This window comes from Ceratotherium simum, chromosome 27 (genome assembly GCF_057802395.1).
Source record: "Ceratotherium simum simum isolate JZ-2026a chromosome 27, ASM5780239v1, whole genome shotgun sequence".
NCBI classification, from domain to species: domain Eukaryota; kingdom Metazoa; phylum Chordata; class Mammalia; order Perissodactyla; family Rhinocerotidae; genus Ceratotherium; species Ceratotherium simum.
In genome coordinates, this window is record NC_141926.1 from 32,302,017 (window position 1) to 32,314,790 (window position 12,774).

The window sequence follows — 12,774 nt, forward strand, 5'->3', positions numbered from 1 at the left end:
TTTTTTAATATTCACCTATTTCTTCCCCGATCCCCCTTTGTAACATTTTTGAGATGACTGGCTATACAGCAGATCAAAGAGGACTATGGATCAAAGTTTGTATTGTGTACTTAATTATTTAGATATTTATTTATTTCCACCTTGTTCCAAAAAGATTTGAGACAGATAGATCAAAGCAAAGCTAATTAAACAACATAGTTATTGAAACCAGGACCTGATTTCCTCAGCCCCATGTTCTGGGCTGAGTCATTCTGGTCCTAATTGCCTTCCCACAACTCAAGAAACCACACTGGCCAAGGCAAGAATCATGATGATGATGGGGAGACGACCCCAGACTCTGGCCTCGTTTTCTAATATGTTCCAATACACCTTCTCCAGAGGGCCCGGTTTCACTGCACGGCACTCAGCAAGAAACTCACCTTAACGCCTCCATCTATCTGCCACCTGCCATGCAGCAGCTGCAGTGTATTTACCGTCAACCGAGAGAGAAATCTATATTTATCCGGATGTGGAAGATGCTGAATTTACCAACAATTGACAAATTAGTCTGGAACGAGAATGCACATAGAAATAGCCTACAGCATGCCATTATGTTGTGACATAAATATATGGTCTCTTCCCTCAACTTATGCCAGAAGCAAATGAACAATGTTTCTGCAACATAAGTAATTTCTCATCTACATTAGTCTGCCTTTATTTTTTTTTTCTTTTATCTCTCTGAGCTCTTAGCAGTGATAAGGGAAAATCATAATAACCATAGTGAAATTTACACTATGAAATCCATACTGCAATTAGGAAAATCTCCAAGTGCTATGTGTCAAATTACTAATTTAATAGAAAATTAAATTTAAATTTACTCTCTCTCTCCCTTTCACTATATATTTATGTGGGTGTGTGCACACATATACATGTATACACATGTAGCTCTATAATAGCAATATACTATATACCTTAATATAGACAGATTAGGCTTTTCATCATGTAATCAGGAAGATTTTCACTCCAGCTGTAAATGGATTTATATCCCCAAATCGAATTATTTTCAATGAGGTGGTATAGTCCAGCAATTAGGAACATAAATTAGAAGTTCTTGTATTAAAAACAAACCTTGTCCCTTGTTCTCTGTGTGACATTCAGTGAGTTAACTATCCTCTCACCATCTCCATTTCCTTACCATGCAGCAGATATCAAACATGGGAACTTATTTTCGGTATTAAATCTATATGCTCTACAAAACCATAGCTTAATGCCTACTACATTGTATTTAATATTATTGAATTATTAATAGTACTATTAATAGTAATTGTTGAGTACTATTAGTAGTAGAATAAACAGTAAAAATATGGCCTTATTCAATGTATTAGTCAATCATCCTGGCCGTTAATCCCAGTGTGGTGCTAAAGTTTTTTAGTTTATTTTCCTTAAGGATCAACTCTACGTAATAGCTAATATAGCTGCCATATAAACTAGAAAGCCATAAATCTTGCTCTTTTAGATCTTATAGAGCTTTGCTCAACGTATATGTAAGTTTAGTTAACTCAGTAATAGCCAATTCCTACGGAAGCCCATGTGACAGATCTCTCCTGCTCTGCCTTCCATGATCACTCACTGTACTCTTCCTGTCCATCGACTACATCACAAATAAATACTAAAGTTTATAAAAGCTGTTGAAGATCATAGAGACTGGCCCAGTGAGTGCCCATTAAACACTTACTGAATAATAAAACAGAGTCAAAATCAGCACAAATCTACTACATATAGGAAAGATCACACATTTTATTTTTATTGTGCACAAATTCATTTTGGATAATTGTCACTTCACAGTTGGAAAAGAAAGCATTTTCAAGAAACTAATGGTAGTCAATATTAAGTCAAAAGTTTTCTGTCTGTGGCAGGACAGTTGCTTAATCTCAGAGTAATTCATTGACCATGAGATGTTTGAATGTAGAAATGAGACATTCTTTGGAGAAATAGCTTATCTAAACCTCAGTAGAAGGATTATGCCTATGTTTTGATCCACTTTCGTGAGTGCTTCCAGATCTCAGACAAAGTTTGCAATAGTTCCCAGCTCTGAAACATCTACCTTGTGAATCCAACTCAGCACAAATTACTTATCTTTCAAAGGTCAGAGGGAAATCTCAGAAACTGGTAAACTATGTTTAGGCAACTTTATGAAGTCATCTTAATTTTGCTCATGTTCTAAAATATCTACACATATTTCTAAATGCATTGGTATTTTCAATTTTCCTTGATTAAATACAAATAAACTTCCCAAGTTATCTTGCCAAAGATGTGCATGGAGGAAAAAAAGTTAAAGAAAAAGACCCACTGGGGCGGCCCGGTGGCGCACGTGGTTAAGTGTGCGCACTCCACTGTGGAGGCCCAGGGTTCGCCGGTTCGGATCCCGGGCACGCGCCAACGCACTGTGTGGCAAGCCATGCTGTGGCGGCAGCCCATATAAAGTGGAGGAAGATGGACAAGGATGTTAGCCCAGGACCAGTCTTCCTCAGCAAAAAAAAAAAAAAAAAAAAAAGAGGCGTATTGGCACATGTTAGCACAAGGGCTGATCTCCTCACAAAAAAAGAAAAGAAAAGAAAAAGACCCATTGAGCACACTTAGCACCCAAAACTTAGTTTCTAATACCATTCTCCAATACGAAAACCAGGACCCCTTGCAGAAATGTTTGATTCTAGCACTGGGCTGGAAATGTACAAGAAGAACCTGAAGCATCTAGCAGTTCCAGAAAGTAAGGAAGTGTGAAACAAAAACAGACAAACAAACCCCATACAATAACGGGATATGTGAAACAGATATAGGTGCCAAGTGAAAGAGCTCCCAATGGCCAAAGCTGAAACAATTTCAGCTAAATAAATAAATAAATAAACGTAAGGGAGTAGTATTGGATTATATCCCAAGGTATAAAATAAATATCTATGAGTCTATAGTGTTATAAATAAATTACTAAATAAAAATGTAAATAGGAAGAAGGGATAAGTCTCCAGTGCAGAAGAATTCCAAATTATTTATGTAGATACTCCACTGTTGAGAAGAGAGACCACAAGTTCCCACTCTGTAAGTACGGGCTGTTCATAGTAACTTTCTCCCGAAGAGCACAGTATGAGAAAGAATCAAGAAAAGAGTAACTTTATGGTGGAGAAGCTTGACAAAACCGCCTCATCCAGGTGGTCTAGGTCAACATTAAGTGTGATGTCATGTTGACAGTATATACCCCTGATATGATGTGATGAGAATGGTACTTGACTTCTGTGGTCTTCCCCCCAAAACCCATAAACCCATTCTGGTCGTGACAAAAACATCAGACAAATCCCAAGTGAGGGGCATTCTACGCGATACCTGACCAGTACTCCTTGAAACTATCAACATTATCAAAAACAAGTCTGAGAAACTGTTGTAGCCAACAGGAATCAAAGAAGACATGACTTCTAAATGTTATGTGGTATTCTGGATGGGATCCTGCAACAGAAAAGGGACATTAGGGAACTGAGGAAATCTGAATAAAGTATGGAATGTAATATGACAGTATTCATTCAGCGATCGTGACAAATATGCCATACTAATGTAAGATGTTAATAATAGAGAAAACTGGATCTGGTGTATACAGGAATGCTCTGTACTATCTTCGCAATAATTCTGTAAATCTAAAATGTTCTAAAATAAAAGGTTGTTTTTTAAAAGACCCAAATTGGTTATCTTTGAGCAATTTAGTATGAGTTTTAAATTCAAGCAATTTTCATCAAAGGAAAAATTTTCTGTCATTTTCTAAAATCACACAAATATATACATAGCATTCACTTCCATATATTGACTCCTTGACACAAAGATATTTAACAAGTGATTTGAGCGTGATATAATTGAGCAGAAATGGCGGGGGGTGCAATTTTAACAAATGAAATTACAATTGATTTCCAGTAGTTTTCCCTCTGAGCAGTGTTGGTTTTGTGTTTGAAAATTGCTCTGAGAGGAAAACTAAAGCCAAAAGCAGACCTGACATATTATCATCAATATTTTAAGGGAGAGGTAGAACACCCAAATTACAACTAATTGAATTTTTCTTCTCCCTCATTTCTTTTCCTCAATTACATTGAAAGTAAATGTTGAAAATGTAAGCAGTTGCATGTGCAGAGCCTTTAAGAAAACAATTCATAATAATTTTCTTAACAACAAGAATCCTCTTCTTCGTTGCTCATTTTCCTGAAGCATTTTCTCTCCTTATTTGGTTATACAATTAACTAAAATGATACTGAGTGTTATGCCTTTAAAACAAAACTAAATTAAATGGTAACACAGTAATCCATCAATTACAATGGGGCTACTGATGGATCCAAATGGCTTAGTATGAAAATGTTTTGTTGGATTAATAATATATTTAATGCTATGTACTCACTGTTACAGCAGGGAATAAAATACTGTTTTAGTTAATTTCTCACTGTCAGTGCCTGGAAAATTTTACGAGCAAAAAGATTATTCTTTACCTGCAGATGAAGATGGACAACACTATTTGACAGCCACTTTAAGATAACTCAAATTCCGGATTCACAGTAATAGTAAATGGGGAGGAAAAGAGCATTTGAACTTAAATCAGTTACCAAAATGACTATTTATGATCAAATGTATTAAGGTATTACCTTCACATTCCTTTTTTCCCATTGCAGTTTTTGTAAGAAGTGCTTTCAAAAGTTTTGTGTTTGTGTAACAAAATTCTAGTATCTAAAGTTTAGCTCTACAAACACACTGTGCAACCAAACTCTGGCCTTAAATATGCTTTAGCTTAACATCAGCCAAAAATACCCAGCCCCACACCGCGACAGTTCATCAATGGATGAAATGGTTTCATTAATATTTCGCTGCTTCACCTAGACAACAGTCGTTTTCATCCGAATTGTTTTTAATAATTCTGAAAGGTAACACTGAGCTAAAGCAAATAATATCCCCTGCAGTCTACAATTCCTGGGAATCTTCAAGTTGTCTTTAAAATATCTTTAGTCCAGAACATTCAACACTTAAGGCTGCATTTTATTAGCTGTGTCACATTTCCTGCAAAATTCAAATGGGGATACTTCAAACAGCAAACCATATGTCTGCTCCACATTTAGAAGTTCTCTTTTTTCATTTCCAGAGGAATTTCTCTACATCAAATATGCACAGAAATATCTGAATGTACTTACTGCACAGAAAAAAGACAAATTTGTATTTCTTTATCCCTTCTTAGCAATAAGACTATGGAATACAGGTGGAGAGTCAGGAGGAGAGGGATCAACTTACCCAATTCTTTTCATGGCTTACAGCCAGCTTGCAGCGCCCTCTCACCCACAGGAAAAGACTTGCTCTGAATAGCACGGCTGTATTTTTTTTCCCAGTGAACCCCAATCATGGGTCACTTACAGTGAAATGAAAGGAAGGCCTTTTTTCCCTTAATTGAAGAACACCAAAGGAGGAAAGGAGACACAAGAAAAATGACCACCATGAAAAGGAAGTTAAAATGATTTTATTGAACTGGCTGCATTCCTAGCCACCTAGTGTATGAAGTAATAACAGTCAGTCATATTACCACACATGATTAATAACTATGACTGATCCTCAGATCCCCCACCATCTATCCATCAGTATCTCAAGGAGGCATTATCCATATTGCTTCTTAGCGTGGCTCTCTTCTGTCGCAACATTGTAATTTCACCTTCCTGGTATCATACGCTCTGCAAAATGCAACATTTAAATCAATTAAGCTTGAGAGAGAGTGGGGCTATTTTTAAATGGTGCACACAACTTTTTAAGAGACAGTGGCATAATCAAATCAATTGTAAATCCAAATTATTTGATTTTGAGGTGCATCTGAATTTTTACATATGGCTGTAATTAATCACCAAAGAACACGACAAGAAAAAGATAAATTTAAAAAAATCTAAGTTCTCGCTTCTATGCCCTCACAAAATATCCTTGCCCTCATTGTACTAAATTTCAATTTTTAGCAAAGTAGGAGTTTAGGAATAGGCTTGCAGTTGCCCTCAGAGTTCAGGTTGCAGCATCCTTTAATATTTGGGAGAATAGCAGCCCATAGCAGCCTTTAATATTTGGGGGGAGTAATAGCAGATAAGTTATGGAAGTAACGATATTAGATTTCATTTGTATAATGTTTCAAGTTTCACAGCACTGAAGCATGTATAATCTGATTTGGGGGATAGGTTTTATTTTTCCCATTTTAACTATGAGGAAACTGAAGTTGAGAGATCACACTAGAAAAGAGTGGGATTGTACTAGATCTTAGATCATGACTATAAATTTTGAGCTATTTTCACTCGTCAGTTTCTATGGACTGATAAGAGAACAGCATTAACTACAATTCCATAAGCTGTCTTCATTCAACAGAGAAAACTTTATCATAGGGAAACTATTAGCAAGTGCCAAGGCTGTGATCCTTGTTTAGTGTTTCCACACTGATTGGATTAATTGGGGAGTGATGTAATTATTCTTTAAGAAATGCTCCATTCCATGATTTAAGAAATAGGAGTTATGGCAGTAGGAAAACAATCCTTTCCATATACAAATCCAGTTTTCCATCACACGACATGGACTTCTGCAAGTTTAAGAAAAGCACTGTTGTCTTGCTCTCAGCCTCTCCCAGAGAAGCCCTACTTCCTCCCAGGAGAGCTATCCAAGAGAAGTGCTAAAGGTAAGAAGAGAGAAGGTGCACGAAGTCCTAAAAGCAGGTGCTTGCACATGGTGCATACAAATTAAGACTTAGAATTAGAATAAAAATTCTCCCAAACCTTTTTTTTTAAACCACAGTCAGGAGTCAAGATAGCCCAAGTCACATCATGCTCGCTCTTCCGTGTGCCATCACTGAAAGTAAGGGCTGAGTCTGCACCTTCTCTTATTGTTGGCTTTGCCTTAGCAGATCCAGACAAGATATATTCTCGGTGGTGGGAAAAACAGTGAAGAAAGTCAACTCTGTCTCTTTTTAAGTTATGCGAGTTACTCATTGGCTCCAAGAATGCAGTATAATATCATCATCTGTGATTATGACTTCATAGAAATAAGAAACTTGAAATAATTACAGCAGTTTTTGTTATTCCTACTTATCTGGGACAAGACCAGAAAAACAACAGAGGTAATATTCTGGAAAGAAAGAATGGGGAAAAAAGCCATACATTTGGCATCAGACTGCCCCAGCTTTAAATTCTGTCCCTGCTACAGTTCATTGTGAGTTTAATCTCTCAGGTTCTTTGTCTCCAAAATCAGTATAATGATGTTTAACCTCACATAATTTATAGGAGAATTTTATAAATTTATGTACATAATATACAGACCACTCTACTTTGTTCAATAAATGGTATTTTCTGTAAACCCTTTCCAATTCCTAGATTCTCAAGTGAATGCCTTGAAAAGACTTTTGTAATGTATGTGTGTTGGGAAGGGGAGGGGTGATTAGGCAGTAGAATTAGCAGAAATTAAAATATCTTTAAAGATCCCATCTTCTAAAATCTATGTTGGTGTCAGCTAAAATGCTTCAAAATTATCCTTACTGTCACCTAACTAAACTGTAGAAAGTCTGTTACCAAAATCTTGAGTCTTCTGATGGGTACTCCAGAAAATGTCCATGATCCTATTCAGTTTTCTTCCTCTCTATCTTTTCAGTCCTTCTCTTCTAACTCTTCTTTCTTCTCTTTCTTTTGTTTTTGCTCCTTTTTCTCACTTCTCTAAAAGATTCAGATGTGTATCGAGTTCAGAGCAGGACCTAGAGAGATACATAGTGGAGTTTTATTTCCACCTCCACCACTTAGCAGCTCTGTGACTTGGAGAGAGTTCTCACCCTCTATGATAGTAATATTATCGACCTCACGCAACTGTGGGGAGAGAGATTCAGCTATTCGTGTAAAGTGCCCAGTTAGTGCTCCTGGACCTATCCTTTCCACCCACCTCTTCCTTTCCTTTGACTCGCCTCCCTTTCCCTTTTCTCTCATCTTTTCATGTTTCCTCCCTCTCTTATCCCCTGTTTATTTCACTCTCTCCATGCTTTCCTTTACAAAAAGTAACTGTCATTACTTCTTCTCCTCCTCTTTCTTCTTCCGTTTGCACTTCTCTCATCTCATTTCCTCCTCTTGTGTTGACCTAAATTGTGCTCATTTTAATGCAGTAAAAAACTCAGCGGGGTTTGACAATTTTTTCTTTCAAGTCTAAAAACATTATTTTAAGCCTGTCCTGGTTTCAATCAAGAAAGTTTTAATCTCTCCAAAAATAACTTTTACATATTTTATAATTAAAATGATAAAAACAAACTTGTAGCTTGACGTATATAAAAAATATTTTTATGGTGGGAGTCTTTGATCTGATAGGAAGCTCAATCTATATCAAACAATTAATTAAACAGAACTTTGAGACAGGAAACACAAGTAGATAGCTCTCATTTATGTTATTAAAATTTGGCATGTATATTGACTATTCATATAAGAAATTATTTTTTAAAGTCGATTTATTTTTATATGACGTTGAATATAAATTAGATGTAAATTTTCTCTATTCAAGCAAGTATTTAAGCTGCTTACTTCTTAGTAAATTGAAGAATCAGTGGGATTTGGCCTAAAATATGACTTCATTTTATGATTTCATACTTTCAATTGAGATTTTATATATATCATAGTTAATATTTTTCATTGCGCAATTTAATTTATCTGTATAAAATACTTTATTGGAGCAGATATTTTTACTTAAATAACGTATTACTGGAAAAATAAACTTCATGTTCAGTGAAAGTATCTAGATGAACTACTTTCTAAATTAATAACAATGATAAGAAAATCACATTTTTACATGTTGAAATGTCATTTGGGGTACTATATTGCATATGAGATTACCAATTAATTATAATATTCTTAGATATCATCATTCTTTTAAACATCAGGGACAACTCTCCTACTTTTTAAATTATCATTTTGTAAGACATTGGGATACTTTGGGTGAGCAAAACAGCTACGATATTCTGACTCATGAGTCAGGGGTGAGAGTGGACTTATGTCTATGGGCATAGGAGAAGTGCACGCATTTATTTTTGATGAAATCAACTAGTTGAGGGTTTTTTCTCTTCTCTATGTTACTTCATTGATTAATTAGGCAGATAATGAGTGTGATATGATAAATGATTCCTTCTTCAATTAGCTGCAATTCTTGTGAAGTACAATATTCCAGTAAATTTTTTAAACTAAAGTTTCTTCAGCTATTGTGATTGGAAATTTTTCTAGAATGTAGACTCCTTGTGGAATAGACTCCTTTTAGAAGGATGTTTCCAGTCCACAACCCATCCCCATCCTTCCCCTAATTGGCTTCACTGAGAACCACTCCCCTGTCCCAGCAATGTGACTTTGGCTGCCTCGATTGTACTAAATGATGCTGAAGAGAAAAAATGCGTCAGAAGTTGAAGAAGTTTGCAGAAAATTTCCAAAATGATTTGTGAAGAGCAAGAAAGAAAGGGCTGAATACAAAATCAGTGTAATATTGTGTACTATGATGAGAGCCTATTGACATTAATGACAATACATTTTCAGTTGCCTCATTGTGTGATTTCTTTTCCCCAGCAGTGTTTATCTGACCAGGGCAAGTGCAGAGAAGATAGACACTTGATTTGGGTTTTTTTCTGAAAGACGAGATTAAAGAACACAGAATAAGAATGTTCAGAAGTGTAGAAAAATGTATAGAGATAGAAGATAACTCAGAGAGAAGGTAAAGAGAGGAAAGGGGTCAATGGCTAGGAGATTCCAATGAAGTCAAAAAACAAGGGTCGCAGGAGTGGTTGAGCATAATCACCGGCAGAATAGAAGCTTTGGTGGGAGAGTAAAAAGTAGGATTTTAATATTTCAAAGATGCAGCAGTTTCATGGCATAAAAGATTCAGGTTGTGACCCTGAGAGTCAGTGAATGAGTAGAGCAAAATAAAGTCTGTTGTCAGTTAAAGGCTGTTGAGAAATTGGGACGTTGGACTGGTCATCCCCATGAAAATGATCATTGCCCACAGATTCTTTTGATAACCAGTCATGTTATCACCTTAGCCACTTCTACCTTTTTCCTCTCCTGTCCCAGCATTACAACTTCAGTTCAAGACCTCTTTATCATTCGCTTTTAATCTGACATTCTACCCTAACTGGTATCCCTGACTCCTGACTTACCTTCCTCCAATCCATCTTCTACATAGCTTTGTCTGTGATCTTTCTAAAACCCAATCATTACTTTATTCCCACTTAAGAACCTATATTGTATACCTACAGAAAAAGTCCAAATCCGTAGGGATGACACTGAGGACTCCAAGCCAAGCTTTTTTCCCATCCAACAGATTGTTCTTTCTTTCTCCTGTGTCTTTATTTTCAATGCTCTCTCCCCCGGATTGCCTCTACTCTCCACTCTCAATCTTGGCAAATACCAACACACCACTTAAGACTTGCTGATATGACCTCTATCTCTGGAGGATTTCCTTTGTACCCCCAGCCCTGCCCTTTTGTCACACAGTGACCAACACTCCCTTCTCTCATTCCTCCATCATATTGAGTATACCCTTCTTTGTAGCATTACATTGTACTGATTTATTTACTTGTCTTTTTCCCAGCTAGGAATTTGTATTATTCAACATTTGACTTTGAGCACCTAGTATGGTACACGGCAATGATAGATAGTCAATCAAGTTCCAAAGGATTCTTTAAACTTTGAAGTAGCAGGATGATGAAAGGAATGTGTTTAAATAAACATAAGTTTGAAGCCCATGATATTGGAAAAAAGGTGGTGGTTTTGAAAGTAATGTGGAAATTAAGGGCTGATACTGCCTTGAGGAATAACACAAGTGCTTTAGGTCATGCTGAGTTTGCGGAGAAAGTTGAGTGGAAAAGAGAGAGACTGATGGTATTAGACAGGGAGAGAGTGCAAGGTCTCTGGGACAATTGAAAGACCCAGGAAAAACAGCAATAGAGAGTTGGGTGAGTGCCTTTTTCTCTGAGACACTGGGATATAACAAGAGGAGATATGTTACTTCCTGAATTTCAAAATCTCCCACTTGACTATTAGCTATCGATGTATGGTCACTGTGGATCTAAATAATCAAGATTTTTTTCATATATACAGAAAATGTAATTTTCATCATTTTGGGGCTAAAAACATGCTGTATCACAAATTTGAGAACTATTAGAGAATCTACAAAATGAATAAAATAAATTCAATTATCTTTGATCACATTTCATATTTTTTTATAGGTAAGGTCTATCTATACTTCTAACATAGCACTGATCAACTCTTTTATAGGGTTTTGCTTGAGAAGATGTTAATAGAAGTCCTGGGGAAAAATGGGGCTCAGAAGCTGAGTTCTGACTAAATAATTTTAGAACTCTCTAAGGTTTCCAAGAAATAATACTGTAAATAAACCTCTTTAACTTCATTATTCCAACTTTTTTTCCAAAGCTCATGTAGTAACATCCCTAGAACAGTGTTCTGAGGAATTTATCAAATTAAATTTATCAAGTGATATTTTACTTTATGTTCCGTCATAGAAAATACCAACCAAATAACTAAAAATATTCATTTCTTCGATGCTTAGTGTTTGTTATCAGAGGTTAACCAAAAGAAACGGATTTTCTGTTGCTCCTCTATTGAAAACTTCATTTTTATAAAATGACCCTCTCCTATTATGTAGAGAATGATTTTGATTTGAAGTATTTTGCAAAGTGCTGCTTGTCATGTGCCCCAGTGTGGCCTGTTTTCACTTGTATTGAAGAGAGAGAGAAAGAGAGAAACAGAAAGAGAGAGAGAGACCTATCCTTATTTTAAAAGGTACTACTTTGAATGATAAAACCTAGTGATGTTTTCTGGGGACAGAAGTGTAATAAAATGTAAAACATGAATTTAAAAAATATAGAAATAACAAATGACACAGTGTGACTCATGCAATAAAATAAAATCTAACTAAGACAAATATAAGAACATCAGTCTCTTGAGATATACAGATGGATGCTAAGTTATTTTATAGATTGCCACGCAAAATTTGGTTAGCCAGCCTTGTTTCTGTGCTTAAAGCCTTCAAAATTAAAGTTTTATCACTTCCAGATTTTAACAGGAAACTAAGCTTCTGTTTCCACATGGACTTCATCTTTAAAAAAACCCACATTTGCACATTTCAGAATTATTTCACTGCTCTTTCTAACAATTAAGGCTTCACATCAAGATCAACAGTACGACATGGTGGAAGGAGCTTGGCTTCCAGAGAAAGAGGACCTAGATTCGGCATTTGCTTTTTGTTTCTCTTCAGCATGTCTGGTGATTTATCTGAAACACAATTTCTGTAACTATAAAAAATATGATCGGGAATAGAAACAGCTACAAGGTCACAGAATTTTTTTAAATGCATATGATAATGTAATGAAATAGCTTTGGAAACTCTAAATTACTATACAGACATCAGTTATCATTGTCATCTCAGGATCAATGATTGTACAGAAAAGAGAAAACAGTATTTGAAGAAAGAAGATTGGGTTTGAATTCTGGCTCTCCTTCTTGCTAGCTGAGGGCCTCTCGGCTTTCGTGTCCTATCAGCGAGGATGATACTAGCACTTACATTGTGGGTTCCTTAAAAATCAAATGAGATATTTGTGACAGGACAATCACTCCCTGAAGAACATTGTAGGAATGCTACAGCTAGGTGGAACTCAGATTGAAAGCCACACGCTGAAATGATCTATCAAAATTATAACCAATTTTTTTAAATTTGAAATTTTTTATTTTTTAATAA